The sequence below is a fragment of the Schistocerca serialis genome, chromosome 6 (genome assembly GCF_023864345.2).
Source record: "Schistocerca serialis cubense isolate TAMUIC-IGC-003099 chromosome 6, iqSchSeri2.2, whole genome shotgun sequence".
NCBI lineage: Eukaryota > Metazoa > Arthropoda > Insecta > Orthoptera > Acrididae > Schistocerca > Schistocerca serialis.
In genome coordinates, this window is record NC_064643.1 from 335,061,093 (window position 1) to 335,080,241 (window position 19,149).

Below are 19,149 nucleotides of genomic sequence, written 5' to 3' on the forward strand. Positions count from 1 at the left end.
GGGATAATGTACACAATTTTAGACGTATTTCTGTGCCATTAGCGTTTGCTAAGGTTTTTGAAGAGACTATGTAGGGATAATTGACCATTTCATTTCGCATACTTCGCTATCAAATGTATAATTCGGTTTTAGAAGTGGTTTAACAACTGAAAATGCTATATTCACTTTTCTCCGTGAGGTACAGGATGAGGTTTCGAACGCTAGGCATCTTTTATTTAACCAGGGCATTTGATTGTGTTGATCACAAAATATTGCTCCAGGAGCTGGACCATTATGGAACACGTGCAGTAGCTCTTACGTTAATGACAGACAGCAAAAGGTCATTCTCCACATTAGTGAGAAGGGCTATGATGTGCGGTCTGTGTGGGGCACGGTTAAATGAGGAGTGGGGGGGGGGGGGGGTTCCTCGAGGGATTAGTGCTGGGGGCACTGCTGTTCCTTATTTATATAAATGATAACCCTTCCATTATTACAGATGAACTTCTGTGGTGCTGATGATACTAGCTTGGTAGTAAAGGATGTTATGTGCAATGTTGGCACTGTTCCAAATAGTGCAGTTCAAGACGTAAGTTCATGACATGCGGAAAATTAACGCTAAATCGCAGTAAGACTCAGTTTATATAGTTTCTATCACATAATTCAACAAAACCTCAGGTCTTAATATAACAGTATGTGCATGTGTTTGGTGAAGCTGAACAGTTCAGCTTTCTAGATGTTAGGCAGTAAACTATCGTGAGAAGCCCACGTTTAGGATCTTGTTCAAAGACTTAACGCTGCCATTTTTATGATTAGAATGTTATCTGAAGTGATAGTTCCCGTAAAGTAGTCTACTTTGCTTATGTTCACTGGCTTGTGACGTAGTGTATTATATTTTAGTGTCACTCTTCCCATTTTTAACGGCTGTTTTTGGGTCAAGAACGGGCGCTTCGGGCAATAAGCGGTTTAAGTTTGCCAACCTATTGTCACCCCCTGTTCATTAGTCTGTGTGTTCTGACACTGTCCTCTCAATATAAATATTCTTTACTGTCGTTTCTTGTTAGCAATATCAGCTTATTTCCAAGAATTAGCAGCTTTCACTCAATTAATACTAGGCAGAAACCCAATCTGCATTTGGATCGCACTTCCTTGATTCTTGTGAACAAGAGAGTGCAGTACACTGCTGCATCCATTTTCAGTACGCTACCACAAGAATTCATTAATATTAGCAGTAATCCACGCGCTTTAAAATCTAAACTGGAGAGTTCGCTCATGGGTCACTCTTTCTATTCTGTCGAGGAATTCCTTGAAAAATTAAGCTGATTGCTGTGTCATACTGTTATTTGCGTTTACATTAACTTATGGCGTGTTTCTATGGGTTCACACACATTTAATTTTATATGTTACTTCCTCTATGTTGTAATTTCATGTAGTGACACGTACCATGACCTTGGAGATTTGCTCCTCAATTTGGTCATAACGAACTAGACGCGTAAAATAAAAATAAAAATGTTCCTTCGTGGTGCTTCTTTTTTGTCATAAAGGGTATACTTTAAACTAACCATTCATTCAATCAATAAAAATTGCGATCAGTCAAACCACAGCGCAAAATTCGCAATTAATGGGGAAGGTTAAAATTTCCGATATACGTGAACGGCACACTACTCAGGCATTGTTATTCGCGAACATCTGTCTTTCCTTTATCAGCTCGTGAATAAAAGTTATCATTCCTGTGTATCACCGTTAAAAAATATTTGCGTTTAACGTCATTAGGGACTGAGTACCAGCTCGTACTGGAGAAGGATTGAGAGAGAAGACGTATATGTCCTTTTAAGGGCGACAGGCAGATCCCACATCCTCAGATTTCCGAAAACTATTTGATACAGAGCCACATTGTCATTTGTTAACAAAGGTCCTAACATACGCAACAGTTCCCACACATGATAGCGGCTCTGGAAGTTCGTTACTAGTAGACCCCAGTACGTTGTAACAATATCTTTGTTCACGATGAACATTCGCCATCCAGGACGAGTGCGTCATGGAAGTGCGGTAGGATCGCCCCTTTTTCTCTGCATTCATATCGGTATGTCGGATGGAGTCAGCAGCAATCTGACTGTTTGCTGCTGACAGTACCGTGTACGAGAATTTTCTTTTTAGTGACTCTAGAAGGATACAAAAAAGCGTGGAAAGAATTTGTTTTTGGTCTGACATATAGCAGCCAACTCTAAACGGGAGGAAATGTTAATCAGGATGAGTAGGAAAAATAATCCTGTACCTATCGAATACAGTGTTAATTGTGTGATGCAGGACACAGCTACGCCGATTAAATATCTAGACGTAACGCTGCAAAGCGAAGTGAAACCAAAAGCATTATTGGTAAGGATCGCGAATCATCGACTTTGGTTTATTGGCAAAATTCTAGCAATGTGTAGCTCATCTATTAAGGGCACAGCATACAGAATACTTGTGCGACCCATTCTTGAGTACTGCTCGATTATTTGGGATCCCCACCAGGCCGGCTTAAAGAAAGGCATCGAATCAATACCGAGACGTGCTGCTAGATTTGTTACCCGTAGGTTCGCTAAACACGCAAATGTTACAGAAATGCTGCATGAACTTAATGAGATTCCCTGGAGGGAGTAATACTTTTCTTTTGCGAAACACTATTGGGTACGTCAAGAGAATCGGCATTTGCGACAAACTGCAGAACGGGTCTACAACTTGAGAACTGCATCTCGCGCAAGGAATGCAAAGATTAAAGTTCAATACAGATACGGAAGCATACAGGCTACGGTCTTTCCGTCGCTCGTTTTGCGAGTCGAACAGGAAACGGAATGGCTGGCAGCTATACAAGAAACTACCCGCTATGTATCATATGTACGCAGCTGTAGATTTCCATTAAGGGGGGAACGACAGGATGACGGACGAAAATATTGCTCAAATTTAGGATTTTTTTTGTCCGTACTGGAACGTAGTAGACAAATAAATAAAGCATACACCGAAGTTTTTAATGGTATTTTCTACTGAAAAATATTAATATCTTCATTGTGTGATTGGGATTTTCGCGGGGTAGTCTGAAAGGAGGTAGATCGACGGTTGTCGCTCTAACTCCGATTGCGGTTATCTGAAACATGAAATTAACGTATCACCCTGATCCTTACAGACGCAATTTTAGTTCATCGTAGGGATTTGCATAAAAAATGGCGAAATTATAAATACCTGAAAAAACGTCCCTTTTTTGGATACCTCTTTTCGGCCGAGAAAATACTAAATATGAACATAAAAAAATCGTCTACGACGAACTGATGAGAATTCAGTTTGCTTCAAGGGAGACCAAAAATTGTTAAAATCGTATGAAAAGTGTAGCGTGGGCGACGACAACCATACCGAAAAACATGGTTTTGAGAAAGACGCATTTAAAGTTTTACGAGTATTGATTATATAAAAAAGGGACGAAGCTTGAAACTTATGGGATATCATCGATGCCTGATCCATAATGATTATCGCTACTACTTTGACCTGATAAGCCTTCATTTTCGTCCCCAAAGCCCTTTTCGTTGCTGAGCGCATCGTCCGTGGCGTCTATATCTATTTTCACAGATACAGCGCATTTCACCGACAATTTGATTTGAAGGGCACTTGCCACGAGCATTAATGCAATATGGCCTACTTTGAATAGCCATATGGCCAATTTTGAAGCAAAGCTGATGATGTCGTTCGGCTGTAAGTTATTTTTGGAGCGCATCTCTAAATGAGAGTATTGAAACTTTTGTTCCAGTAAATCAGGTTTACTCAGATTGGTATAAATAGGGGCGATGGCATCGATAACTACTTGTGGCAATGGGTTTTGTGTCGTCAACTTTCAATTCACCGTTTGCTTTAGCGCGCTGCCAAGAGCACCACGAATGCTTGCCAGAAGGACAGGAGTGATGTTGACGATCATCATCCGATCAACTTCTGTGAAATAGCATTACACATATTCTCAGCATAGTGCATCCTCGGCTTCAAAAGCTTACAGAATGATTACTTTTTGAAGTTCGCGCATAATATTTTGGGGAATAATTCTTCACTGAATATACATATCTAAAAATTTCGAGTTTTTTCGACTGTTACCCTGCCGTTCATCGTTAAGCTATTTAGGGAAACCAAGGAAAGGCTAGAGCTAGATGGCTCCACGGCGATCTCACTGTCGTCCGCCCCAAGAAGAGTGCGTTGTCTCATCACTGCATCATTTCCCTTGGTGTTAATGTTACGGGCGAGTAGAAATTGTGCCTTTAACTCATTATACCAGGTTCTGAAACTGACTTGCAAAGGACAGGTTATACTTTGACATGTCTACGGATTACCAAGATATAAAAGCAAAACAAAGGGTGTGGTCCTCTTGTGTAAAGAACTTGTTCAATGACAGCAGACAATATGATCGAACAAGTGTTAGAACTAAAATATACATTATGTGCTTTGGTAGTTAGAGATACTGACGCCACGAAAAAATCCACGAAGTTCCATAAAAGATGTTGTAAAATACAAAAATTCCCGAAGAACAAGACAAGAGAGCGAATTGTGGATACTCCGTCATTTCAGTAGACTGCACAATAGACGCTTCTCCTTTTCGTTTTAGTTACAAAGGGATGCTCTAGAGCTTGCAGGTTTGAAAAGAGGGCAAACAACAGAAATTAGAGGTATATGGCATGCTGAGTAAAGATTGTACAGTAAACACTGCAGTGATCATCTAACACGCATTTGCCAGAACACATTCATTACTTTTATTACCTTATTTTCTAATCTAATCCCCTCAGCACGCCCTTGATTTAATTCGGCTACCCTCTGTTACACTCGGTTTACTTTTATTTTTATATTTACTCCGTAATTCCATTTCAGTACACCATGCAGTCCGTTCAACTGATCTTCCAGTTCCTATGTTGTGACAGTATCATAACAGCATCGAAAACGAAGTCTATTTCTTCCCCCTGAACTTCATTTCCATTTCCAAATTTCTCCTTAATTTTCTTTACTTCTTGTTCGATGCATAGATTAAGTAACACAGATGCCTAGATATACCTCTTTTTTTTACTGCCTCCCTTTCACGTTCTTTGTCTCTTAGAACAAAATACATACCATAATTTTTGACTGAAGGATTCCCACGATCTTGGGATAATGGATTCCCATGGTACAGAAAGAACGGTCCTGTTCAGGGTACAAGGAAAGTCTCTTCGTTGGTAGAAAGGTGTCAAAATATCGTGAGGGATTCGACGAATAATGTAGTATACCACTAGACTATGAATTGCTTCCATTGCTGTCATTTACGGGTATAAAGGACCTTACGGCTTCAAATGTAAGCCTTTTAAGCTTTCAGAGGTTTACGGACTGGTCGTTAAAAGCGAAAAGCAACTTAACAAGACTGTAAAGCTTAGCACTGAGCTGCCTGTTTTTATTGGCGTTATTTGGTAGTAGCACTGAACGCTCTTCATTTTGATTCTCGTATCGAAGCCGTAGGTACGTAAAAACGCGACACGATCTAGAAGCGAAAGCTGTATGGGTAAATTTAACAACAGGTGGGAAAAAAACCATACGATGTACTACCCACGTCGAGAGTATTGTGTTTGACAACTTTCCCATTTAACTACCTATAATTACAATAAACATTTTTCCCCATTTTTACGATAGATAAGAAATTTTAAGATTAAACTTTATCATTCCATATGATCTTTATACATCATTTGGAGTCCAAGAAAACATTTGTAATGGCGAATTAACACCAACTAGGATTTGCTTTGCTTTCTGATCGACAGGTACCACAAAAGAGGATGTGCGGGCAGGGGGGTGGAAATAGTGAAGCTATCAGAATGTCAGAGAAAATTACTCTGACTGGTCTGAAGAAGCCTCACTAGGAAATTTACGAATATGCGTCGCCCAAAAGAGAAAAATCGAGCAACAACTCATTATCAACTACAACGAAATGCTACATTATACGATTATTTAATCCGTTCCTTGCAACTAACTAATTTGCTAAGATATTTAGAAAAAGACAAAAAATCAAATTACGCTCCTAGTCTTTAGAATTAGGCCTGAAAGTACAGTAAGTATCCAGGTTAAGAAGAAATTCTCGAGTGAAAAGTTATGCATAAAGACATTTTTCATCTATGGTAATCCGTACAATACTCTTTTGTAGGTTATTCTTTGGAAGGCATTAATTAAACGGTCAGATTGTCATCTGTAACTACCTGATACTTTTGTGAAAACCGTTGGCGAGTAACAAAATCATATTCTTTCACCGTGATTTCATAGCGCGAAAAAATTTATTGTCAACGTTGTGTGATTACTTACGTTCGTCGAACTGTCCTCGTCATCGTTAGTCACTTTATTTTTCACAAAGGCTTGTAATAAACGGCATTTTGAAGTAGTTGCTGTCAGGGCGGTTTACTAAGCACCCTTGCTTGAAGATGACTATGTGCCCAATGGAAGTGTGAGCAACCATCGACTGCCGGGTTGGAGTCAGACGATGTCTATGCAAAATTTAAGCTGATTCGTGGGACAGTTTAGATTTGACAGCCATTCCACTTAGTTGTGTTGTCTTCAACAAGATGAAAGAAGTGCAGCACCATTCAGAGACTACTTTGCTTTTGGATGGAAATACGCGTGACGTGATGAAAGCTAAATTAGACGGTGTTTACAGTGACACTTCCCATCAGAGACGCAAGTTACATATTAGTACATCAACTTTCAAGGAGGCAATGCCCAGAATGTTGGGGAAAGTGTATATCCGTGAAACGACAGTAAGTTTAAAAACAGATCTTTCGTCTTTGGGGGAGAGAGAGAGAGAGAGAGAGAGAGAGAGAGAGAGAGAGAGAGAGAGAGAGAGTTGGGTCTTCAGATCGTGCATCGAAAACAGTGTGTTCAAATGGCTCTGAGCACTGTGAGACTTAACATCTGAGGTCATCAGTCCCCTAGAACTTAGAACTACTTAAACCTCACTAACCTAAGGACATCGCACACATCCATGCCCGAGGCAGGATTCGAACCTTCGACCGTAGCGGTCACGCGGTTCCAGACTGAATACTCTGAAGTGTTTGTGTAAGTGTACTCTACTTTATTTCTCTAACGCTCTTCGGGCGCAAATAACTTGCATCTATATTACCCTTTGTAAATGATGATTAGTGAAATGCACAGTGATCTATGCACTAGGAATGATGGTATGTGGGTGGGACGCCTGGCATTTCGGCGCTTATCAGATGCTAATTTGGTGAGAGCAAATGCCAGGCACGTCGCTAAGCCACCTGCCAGAACGGTGACAGGTAAGCAGTGACATCCGCAGAACGCAGTGTGACCGGCAATGGCAATGGCGTTGCGAAAAGTTACGACTGCCTCCAAGGTTGAACAATAAAGTATGTTTAGCACTGGGCGTACCTGCTATTCGCTGTAACAAGCATTTTTTTTCAACATGTAATTGGTTGATGCTTTAATACCGAACATGTGCCTGAGAACTTTATATAAAGTGAAAAAAGGAAAAATGTAAAATCCTGCACCAGTCATAAAAACTGTGTGTGTGTGTGAGAGAGAGAGAGTGTGTGTGAGTGTGTGTGTGTGAGAGAGAGAGAGAGAGAGAGAGAGAGAGAGAGAGAGAGAGAGAGAGAGAGAGAGAGAGAGACTATGGAAGTGCTACGCAGGATGTAACTAGTTCATTGCAAATTCATAAAACCGGTCTAGCCTTTTTTTAAATAGCACAAATTCACAAGAGGGAACCGATTCTCAGACAAGGGTTTCACTCAGAAAAAATAGGCAACTTTCGTAAGCGACCATTTGCCGACAGTTACAGAGACCAGTACGAAAGCAGACTATACAAAAATTATTGTGACGCTCATTACCAGGCAGAGACAAGCCACTTAGTGGTAAGCTCAATTTTTAAACCCTTATAGTAACAAAATCTGCCACTATGCATGCAATAAATGAAAAATTGTTAGTGTGCGCGATTCCAACGATAATGAAAAAGTTTGGACTCCGGCCGAGACCTACAGAACACAGTCTACTACAGAGAATTTCTAAGAGTAAACTGTAAACGGGCTTACTGTTGGCTTAACCTTTGTTGACAATTAACTTCTAACAACTAGCGGGAGGCTACACAGTGTCTTTGAACAGTACTTTCGATGCCAAATACCCTTTTCTACATTAGTCTTTTGGTCTTGTCTAGAACTTTTCCCTTTCAGTTCCTAAATTTCATACCACAAGCTTCCGCTTGACAAAAGATTCCAATAAATCAGTTCTAAGATAAAATGGCTGTAGTTCCCTCTTTCTCTTAGCTGTTCTCAGCATTAACATAGCACCCCCATGTTGGGTAATGTTAGAAGTCAGATCTATCTTTTTGTCCCTCCAACTACTGTAAATGCTGTCGCCATCTTCAGGAACCAATAGACAGCAATCAAATGGTTCAAATGGCTCTGAGGACTATGGGACTTTACATCTATGGTCATCAGTCCCCTAGAACTTAGAACTACTTAAACCTAACCAACCTAAGGACATCACACACATCCATGCCCGAGGCAGAATTCGAACCTGCGACCGTAGCGGTCACGTGGTTCCAGACTGAAGCGCCTAGAACCGCACGGCCACACCGGCCGGCTAGACAGCAATCATCGCAGATAACTATCCGATGTGACTGTACCTAGGGTAGAGCTGGGCACTTTGTTCACCTCACGACCGTTGGTTTCATCGCTAGCGAGTTGCAAATAATTAGATCGTTACAAACATACCTGATTTTATTTTAGGAAACTATCTGAGCGATCCGTCACGAAGAATAAAAACTTGTCTCTTAAAAGAAAGTACATCATTTACTTAAAACACTAACTGAAAATTGCTATCGCGATATGAAGAGCTATGTCAAGGTCTAGGAGGGAATTTAATTCATCTTGCCTGGCTGTAGATGGCACCACAACCGAATCAAGTGGCTTGCACTTCCAATCATTGCACAACCACGTCCACCAATTAATTTCCAGTGATTCTCAAAATAGGGCGTTTGTAGTATCATTTTTCCGCAACCAGCGTAGGAAATCTGAAATGTTTATGACCACGAAGATATGCACACATCAAAAGTTTCGCATTACCTCGGTTCCGAGAGTTCTGGAACCTGTACAGAAAATTGGAATAGAGATGAACGTAAACATCATTTCCGCCCTTTTATTGTTCATGAAAGCCACACATTGCATGTTGTACCACCATACAGCGAGACCTTCAGAGGTGGTGTTCCAGACTGCTGTACATAATGGTACCTCTGATACAAGGGAACCTCCCCATCGCACCCCATCAGATTTAGCTATAAGTTGGCACAGTGGATAAGCCTTGAAAAACTGAACACAGATCAATCGAGAAAACAGGAAGAAGTTGTGTGGAAGTATGAAAAAAATAAGCAAAATATACAAACTGAGTAGTCCATGCGCAAGATACGCAACATCAAGGATACTCTGAGCTCAGATGCGCCGTGGTCGCGTGGTTACCGTGAGCAGCTGGGGAACGGGAGGTCCTTGGTTCAAGTCTTCCCTCGAGTGAAAAGTTTAATTTTTTATTTTCAGACAATTATTATATGTCCGTTCGTTCATTGACGTCTATGTTCACTGTAAGAAGTTTAGTGTCTGTGTTTTGCGACCGCACCGCAAAACCGTGCGATTAGTAGACGAAAGAACGTGCCTCTCCAATTAGAACCGAAAACATTTGATCGCAAGGTCATAGGTCAACCGATTCCTCCACAGGAAAACACGTCTGATATATTCTATACGACACTGGTGACGGCATGTGCGTCACATGACAGGAATATGTTGCCGACCCACCTAACTTGTACACTTGGCGAATGGGTAAAAAGATTCTTCTACCTTGCCCGATTTAGGTTTTCTTGTGGATGTGATAATCACTCCCAAAAAGTGATCGCATCGGACGGTCGGACAGATAATAATTATCTGAAAATAAAAAAAATTAAATTTTTCACTCGAGGGAAGACTTGAACCAAGGACCTCTTATTCCGCAGCTGCTCACGCTAACCACGTGACCACGGCGCTCCCGCGCTCACATTATCCTTGTTGTTGCTTATCTTGCGCATTGACTACTAAGTTTGTATATTGCTTATTTTTTTCATACTTCCACACAACTTCCCGTTTTCTCGATTGATCTATGTTCAGTTTTTCAAGGCCTATCCACTGTGCCAACTTATAACTAAATCTGATGGGGGTGCGATGGGGAGGTTCCCTTGTCAGTAGCACGTCCTCTTGCATTGATGCAGGCCTGTATTTGTCGTGGCATACTATCCACAAGTTCATCAAGGCACTGTTGGTTCGGATTGTCCCACTCCTCAACGGCGGTTCAGCGTAGATCCCTCAGAGTGGTTGGTGGGTCACGTCGTCCATAAACAGCCCTTTTCAATCCATCCCAGGCATGTTCGATAGGGTTCATGTCTGGAGAACATGTTGACCAATTTAATCGAGCGATGTCGTTATCCTGAAGGAAGTCATTCACAAGACGTGCACGATGGGGGCGCGAATTGTCATCCATGAAGACTAATGCCTCGTCAATATGCTGCCGATATGGTTGCACTATCGGTCGGAGGATGGCATTCACGTATCATACAGTCATTACGGCGCCCTCCATCATCACCACCAGCGGCGTTCGTCGGCCCCACACAATGCCACCCCAAAACAGCAGGGAACCTCCACCTTGCTGCACTCGCTGGACAGTGTGTCTAAGGCGTTCAGCCTGACCGGGTTGCCTCCAAACACGTCTCCGGCGATTCTCTGGTTGAAGACATATGCGACACTCATCGGTGAAGAGAACGTGATGCCAATCTTGAGTGGTCCATTCGGCATGTTTTTGGGCCTATCTGTACCGAGCTGAATGGTGCCGTGGTTGCCAAGATGGACCTCGCCATGGACGTCGGGAGTGAAGTTGCACATCAGTTGCACAGCATGCATCCTATTGCGCACAGTTTGAGTCGTAACACGACGTCCTGTGGCTGCACGAAAAGCATTATTCAACACGTGGCGTTGCTGTCAGGGTTCCTGCGAGCCATAATCTGTAGGTAGCGATCATCCATTGCAGTAGTACCCCTTGTGCGGCCTGAGCGACGCATGTCATCGACAGTTCCTGTCTGTCTCTGTATCTCCATGTCCGAACAACATCGCTTTGGTTCACTCAGAGACGCCTGGACACTTCCCTCGGTGACAGCCCTTCCTGGCACAAAGTAACAATGCGGACGCCATGGAACTGCGGTACTGACCGTCTAGGCATAGTTGAACTACAGACAACACGGGCCGTGTACCTCCTTCCTGGTGGAATGACGGACTGATGGCTGTCGGAACCCCTCAGTCTAATAGTCGCTGCTCACGCATGGTTGTTTACATCTTTGGGCGGCTTTAGTGGCATCTCTGAACAGTCAAAGGGACTGTGTCTGTGATACAATATCCACAGTCAATGTCTTTCTGGGAACTGGGGTGATGCAAAACATTTTTTGATAGATCTATATTGTTCTCTGGCCGTTCATGCGTCTTCCTCTTTACGGGGAAGTCGTTCGTCTTTGAAGTTAACACGACCTACGAGTGATAACGATTTCTTTCGACATTACTCTTACATAAAAAGCGACGCCATTGTAGTCTGAGGCTATTTGGGAGGTTATTATGTTAAAATATTAATCAATAATGCACATACCCAGTATTGTGTTCCAAGAAGTCCTAAATAAAAACATAAAGGGCATTCCATATCTATCGTATCTTAGGTGTTATCAGACAGGCATTTATGGCCCACAGCATCTCGAGTCGATGAGTTTAGATACTACACCCTCGTCAAGCTGTAGTAGAGACGAAATAATATTCTAAATTGGAAAAATGTTACACGGATAGCACAAGTTCACAAGACGGATGAACTGAGCAGCACATGCGATATTTTAACTCTGCATCGCAGAAGAATGCAAGTAGGTTTCTAAGTGATTGGTTCCACATAGTTAATTTCGCAACCAGAGAGGGGAATCTCTTTGCAGGTTAGTCTGCGAAATTCTTCCGTTATCCGTCCTAAATTCCTTCACGATAAGACTTTCACAGTTTTAATAGGTCTCGCTAATTAAACTTTTCGATATTTTCTGCACAAAGGAACTAGAGTTACCAACTGTGTCTCCGTAGACGACTAGAAGCCTCCTGGCGGTACGGGACGAGATATGTCTGACCAATTAAGACCATTAGGTTGGAGAAAACAAATCGTTAGTGATAACATTTAGAATCTATCAGAAAGTTCTGTAATGAAAGGCATGGTTGAAACATTATGCAACAGATGCGAGGTACAAACCTAGCCGCAATGAGCATATGAAGAAGATGAAGAAGTGAAACGATTAAAACTGATATTTGTTCAGAAAAGCCTTACAAAATAAGACAGCAGAAACCTTGATTTATATGGAAGTACCAAGTGAAAGAAGGAAAGACATTTTGTCAACACAAGCTCTTCTACTCGATTTTTTCATTATTTTTCATGCCTCTTACCGTAAAGATTTAGAGGATCAGCGTAAAGCCCTCTTCACCGCATGCTGTATCTGGCGCTGCTGCGATTCCTGCAACAAAATAAATGTTTACAAGATATTGTGACTTAGAGAGGTCTCTTAGTCTTAATATTCTAATTTCCCACGGAATCATGGATATACTAACAAAGGTGGCACAAACTGATCAGAATTGTCATTACAATTAGTTTAATTAACTGAAAAATGATTTACCACATTTTCAAGTAAGAGCTGTGGCTAAGCCACGTTCTTGCTTACCGAGTAGGTTAGTAAGATACGTATAACGAGGTTTTTAGTTATCTTCATATAAAGATAAACACCTAGAAGTAGCGATACATACGTGTTTTTTTGTTTGTTTTATGGCGCAGAACTGCTATGGTCATTAGCGCCCGGTCTGTGACTTATGAAAAGGCAAAAAACGAAAATGGAAACCAGCAGCAATGGGAACGAAACTCAAAAAATTGGAGAAACTAAAAGCAGACGGAAAGCTTAAAAAAACCACTGCAGAAAGGGGTTGGTTGTCCCCAAAAAGAGCTTCAAATGACTGACATCTCACTGGCACTAATACACTCGATAATGCGATCGCCTGAGCGCGTGTCATCTGCTAAAATGGACGATATTTCAGGCGACAGCTGTAGACGGGCGCGTAACGGAGTAAAATAGGTGCACTGAAGTAAAAGGTGTCTTACCGTCCACAGCTGAGAAGCAGTGGGGACAAAGTGCGGGAGGATCGCTGCTTAAAAGATGTCGATGGCTAAAAAGACAGTGCCCTATCCGGAGTCTAGTTAAAATTACCTCCTCCCGACGACGCGTTCGGGAGGAAGAGGTCCAAGCACAAGGAAGAGCTTTCACGTCCCGCAATTTATTATGGGGAAGTGTCGACCAATGTGCGTGCCATAAAAGAACAAGTCGACGACATAAAACGCTCCGTAGATCGGTGAAGGGAATCAATTGAATAGCTGGCCGAAGAAGAGAGACTGCAGCCTTGGCCGCTATATCGGCCGCCTCATTTCCACAGATACCAACGTGTCCTGGGATCCAGAGGAACGTCACCGAGACGCCCCCCAAGTGGAGCAAGTGGAGGCAGTCCTGAATCCGGTGGACCAGAGGGTGGACAGGGTAGAGAGCTTGGAGACTGAGGAGAGAACTGAGAGAATCTGAACAGATGACATACTGTATCCGCTGATGGCGACGGATGTATTGGACAGCCTGGAGAACAGCGTAAAGCTCCGCAGAATAAACCGAACACTTGTCGGGAAGCCGAAATCGATTTGGGGTGTCGCCAACAATATAGGCACTCCCTACACCAAACGATGTTTTTGTGCAGTCAGTGTAAATAAATGTGATTTACTTCATTTCTGCACATAGAGCAGAAAATGCCCGACGATAAACAAGTGAAGGGGTACCATCCTTGGGAAACTGACAAAAGGTCACGGAGCAGGCAGGTCCGGGGACGGAGCCAAGGCGGTGCTGTACCCCAAGTTGTCAAGAAAGCTTTAGGAAAGCGGAAGGAAAGAGAATGGAGCAGTTGACGGAAACGGACTCCCGGTGGTAGTAGGGAGGAAGGGCGGCCTGCATACCCTAAATCCAAGGAGGCGTCGAAAAAAATGTCATGGGCCGGATTAGTAGGCATGGAAGACAAATGGCTAGCATAAAGACTCAGAAGGGCAGCTCGCCGATTGGACAGCGGAGGTTCAGCAGTCTCAGTATAAAGGCTTTCCACAGGGCTGGTGTAAAAAGCTCCAGACACTAAACGTAATCCACGGTGGTGGATAGAGTCGAGACGCCGAAGAATAGACGATCGAGCAGAGGAGTAAACTATGCTTCCATAGTCCAATTTCGAGCGCACTAAGGCGCGATAGAGGCGGAGAAGGACCACTCGGTCCGCTCCCCAGGAGGTACCTTTCAGGACACGGAGGGTGTTGAGGGATCGCAGACAGCGAGCCGAAATATAGGAAACGTGGGAGGACCAGCACAGTTTTCTGTCAAACATAAGTCCCAAGAATTTAGCGACGTCCGAAAACGGAAGGTTGACAGGTCCTAGATGTAAGGAAGGTGGAAGAAATTCCGTACGACGCCAAAAATTAACACAAACGGTCTTACTGGGAGAAAAGCGGAAGCCTGTTTCGATGCTCCAAGAGTGGAGGCGATCGAGACAGCGTTGAAGACGTCGTTCACGAAGGCTGGTCCGTTGAGAGCTGTAGTAGATCGCAAAATCGTCCACAAAGAGGGAGCCCGAGACATCAGGAAGGAGACAACCCCAATTGGATTTATGGCCATGGCAAACAGTACAACACTTAGCACGGAGCCCTGGGGTACCCCGTTTTCTTGGGAGAAAGTACAGGAGAGAGTAGTGTTCACCCGCACTTTAAATGTGCGCTCTGCCATAAATTCGCGAAGAAAAAGGGGCAACCGACCGCGAAAGCCCCACGAGAACAGTGTGCGGAGGATGCCTGTCCTCCAACAGGTATCGTATGCTCTCTCCAGATAAAAAATATTGCTACTGTTTGGCGTGTCCGGAAAAAATTGTTCATGATTTAAGTGGAGAGAGCAACAAGATGGTCAACTGCAGAACGATGCTTTCGGAAACCGCATTGGGCAGGTGTTAAAAGACTGCGGGACTCCAGCCACCAAGATAAACGGCAATTCACCATACGCTCCAAAACCTTACATACACTACTCGTGAGAGAAATGGGGCGATAGCTAGAGGGGAGATGTTTGTCCCTTCCAGGTTTCGGAACAGGAACGACGATAGCTTACCGCCATCGTCTGGGAAAAGTACTGTCGGTCCAAATTCGATTATAAAGGCGAAGGAGGTAACGCAGACTATGGTATGATAAATGCAGCAACATTTGGATGTGGATACCATCCGGTCCTGGGGCGGAGGAGCGAGAAGAAGAGTGTATGTTGGAGTTCCCGCATGGAGAAAACAGTATTGTAGCTTTCTCGATTTTGAGAGGAGAAAGCATTTCCGCTGCACGTTTCTTCGGGAGAAACGCTGGCGGGTAATTTGAAGAGCTCGAAATCTCAGCAAAGTGTTGTCCCAATGAGTTAGAAATTTCAACGGGGTCCACTAATGTATCATGCGCGACAGTGAGCCCAGAGACCGGGGAGAAACTAGGCGCGCCTGATAACCGTCGAATCCGACTCCAAACTTCCGAGGAGGGAGTGAAGGTGTTAAATGAGCTAGTAAAGAAGTCCCATATTGCCTTCTTGCTATCGCGGATGATGCGACGACACCGCGCACGGAACTGCTTATAGCTGATACAGTTGGCCAATGTAGGATGGTGTCTGAAAACGCGAAGAGCACGTCGCCGCTCACGTATTGCGTCACGGCATGCCTCGTTCCACCAAGGAACTGGGGGGCGCCGGGGCAATTCGGAGGTGCGAGGTGCGAGGTATTGAACGTTCCGCAGCTGTAAGAATAACGTCTGTAATATGAGTGACCTCATCGTCGACGCCAGAAAAGTGACGGTCATCGAATGTCGCTAGAGACGAAAAAAGTGTCCAATCGGCTTGGGCAAACTTCCAGCGTCTCGGGCGCATATATGGCAGTTGTGGCTGCAATCGAAGGACACATGGACAGTGGTCACTCGAGTGTGTGTCAGCAAGGGCGAACCATTCGAAGCGCCGAGCTAGCGGAACAGTACCGACCGAAAGGTCCAAATAAGAGAAATTTGTCGTGGAGGCAGACAAAAATGTAGGGTCCCCAGTGTTGAGGCAAACAAGATCCGCTTGGTGGAAGACGTCTAGCAATAGTGAGCCACGCGGACAAGGATGTGGAGATCCCCAAAGCGGGTGGTGGGCATTGAAGTCCCCAACCAGCAAATAGGGGGGTGGAAGCTGACCAAGAAGGTGAAGGAGATCAGCTCGTGCCCTTGATGTGGACGATGGAAGGTGTATCCAGAAAGGGAAAGACGGACAGCGACTGCTTGGAAGGAAGTGTTTAAGGGGATTGGGTGATAATGGAGAGTATTATGGAGAAGAATCATGAGTCCTCCATTTGCTGGAGTGCCTTCAACAGAGGGGAGATCAAATCGGACTGACTGAAAATGGGGGAAGACAAAGCGGTCGTGGGGACGCAGCTTTGTTTCCTGAAGACAGAAGATGACCGGCGAGTAGGATCGTAGGAGGATCGTCAATTCATCCCGATTGGCTCGAATGCCCCGGATATTCCAATGGATAACGGACATGGGGTGGACAGAAAATGGAAGAATGTGACCAAGGTTGCCGTCAACTCAACGACTGCTCTGAGCTTGCGACCGACAGCGTGGGACGGCACTCAGCCGAAGGCAAAAGATCCTGATCCGCAGGTTGTTCACGAGCAGCTCCTGCCACCAGCGATCGGCCGCCAGCAGTACGCCTCGGCGACACAGAAGACGGCCGAGGGCGGTTACCGCCAGGTGGTGCTGTAGATGAGACACGCCTTGGCGGAGAAGGAGAGGAACTGGGTTTCTTATTAGCCTTCTTGGAAACATGATGTTTAGATGAAGGAGGAACCGATGGTTGTGAAGTTGAGTACGTAAAAAATCTTCACGAGTATGCTTTTTTTTGGAAGTCCGGGTGTATGACTTTTGGGATCGAGATTTAGCAGAACCCGATGAAGGGTGAGCCATAGATTGAGCAGGCGAAAGTGGTGAGGTTGAACGGGTGATCTTTGCGCTGGCCGATCTGAAGACCGTGTCACTAAAGGTGAGATCACAAGTCTGCGTGGCCGCCTCCTTTGTTGGCCGAGGAGAGGCAAGGACAGTGCTGTATTTTCCTGTATGAGGCACAATGGGCTTTCGACTGGCGAATAATTTTCGAGCAGCAAAGGTCGACACCTTTTCCTTCACTCTGATTTCCTGAATGACCTTTTCGTCTTTAAAAATGGGGCAATCTCGAGAGGAAGCAGCGTGGTCACTCATACAGTTGATGCAACGAGGGGATGGAGGTGGACAAGCACCCTCATGGGCATCCTTGCCACACGTAACGCATTTGGCCGGATTGGAACAGGACTGGCTGGTGTGATTGAACCGCTGACACCGATACAACGCGTAGGGTTCGGGATGTAAGAGCGAACGGAAATTCTCATAGCCCGCTTTGATTTTCGATGGGAGTTGAACTATGTCAAATGTCAAGAAGACAGTACGGGTTGGAATGATGTTCGTGTCAACCCTTTTCATAACTCTATGAACAGCAGTTACGCCCTGGTCAGACAGGTAGTGTTGAATTTCCTCGTCGGACAATCCGTCGAGGGACCCCACGTGAGGAATTTAAAGTACGGTGCGGTTCCACCCGGACAGGGAAGGTATGTAGCAGTGAAGAACGCAGCAATTTTTGTGCCTGGAGGGCACTGACTGCTTCTAACAACAAGGTGTCATTTCGTAATCTGGAACAAGACTTTACAGGACCTGCAATTGCGTCGACACCTTTTTGAATAATGAAAGGGTTGACCGTGAAGAAGTCGTGACCTTCGTCAGACCGAGAAACAACAAGGAACTGTGGCAACGATGGAAGAACTGTCTGTGGCTGAGACTCAGTGAACTTACGCTTGTGAGCAGACATAGTGGAAGATGAGGAAACCATTGCGGAAGAATCCCCCATGATTACCGGAGTCTCCGATGGCGCGCTCCTCCCTTGTGGGGGCCCTCTCTGAGGGCACTCCCGCCTTAGGTGATTGTCACACCTCAGGTCACACCTCCTGAGAAAGGGACGGAGGGACCAATCGGCACTTTCGGAAGGTATCAGCTCGGGTAATCACCCCTCCCTGGGCCTGGCCGTTACCAGGGGGTACGTAGCGATACATTACTTGATAGTAAGAAAGCATTGCATTTCGGATCATGAAAGTAATTTTAGAAACGGTGCCTGTATTCGATCCTGCTACGGAGTCAGTAATCGAGTAAATAACCGAACAGTCGATATTCTGTGACAGTTCCTTAAAAGACTAAAAACGAGTTTGTTTCACTGCCACTCAACTTATGAAATGTAACAAGCTAATGGAATTCTCGCTGCCTGAACTGTCAATTTTACAAAGGGCAGCGTGAAAGCGGGGATTTCTTACAGCAATATAACTCTCCGAAAATTTATTCCGCTCCAGTTACAAGTAACCAGAAAAATTACTGAAGGTCATACATGCCAGGATAACATTAAGGAATAAGCGGAGAAAACATATACAACGCATGGAAGATTGTAGAAAACCAAAGCTGGCACATGAGTACCAAACTATCGCACGACAGCTGCTGAGAACAGCTCCACAAAAGCTGGAATTTGTAGAATGGCAGAATTCACAAGCAGGGAAAGACTGAGGTGATGCAAAAAGGAAGAAGGAAAAAGAAAAAATAGGGGAAAAAGACAAGACGAACATGAGGACGAAGAAAAAGATAAAAAGAAGACGAACAAAAATGCGACGAATACAAAGAAACAGAAAAATCTAGATGAACGAAGACTTATTTTATCTACGTGCTTTCTGGCAACTACTGTTTCCAACACTGTCATCTTTCTCCCTTTCTAAGCTGCACTGGTAAAATACAATGCACATCGCAACAATGTTCCTGCTGAATAATTTTAGTGCGGACGAAGACTTCTCACGTTCACACAATCAAACTGGTAAAAATTACACGGAATCTTGTCATTGTTTTACTTAACCATGTTCACACTTTACCCCTCTTCAGTCTGTT

The 19,149-nt window shown here is 44.1% G+C and overlaps 1 protein-coding gene across 6 annotated transcripts in view; it reads right to left on the reverse strand.

Moving 5' to 3' along the window:
• LOC126483630 (uncharacterized) overlaps nucleotides 1-19,149 on the reverse strand; it is a 497,523-nt gene that overhangs the window by 382,256 nt on the left and 96,118 nt on the right. For 5 of the 6 annotated variants that reach the window (XM_050106684.1, XM_050106680.1, XM_050106679.1 and 2 more), the window contains exon 2: nucleotides 12,477-12,544. The exons of the other annotated variant lie outside the window; for it this stretch is intronic. The gene's annotated coding sequence lies outside the window, so the exon portion shown is untranslated. The remainder of the gene's footprint in view (nucleotides 1-12,476; nucleotides 12,545-19,149) is intronic. 6 annotated transcript variants of the gene reach the window in all.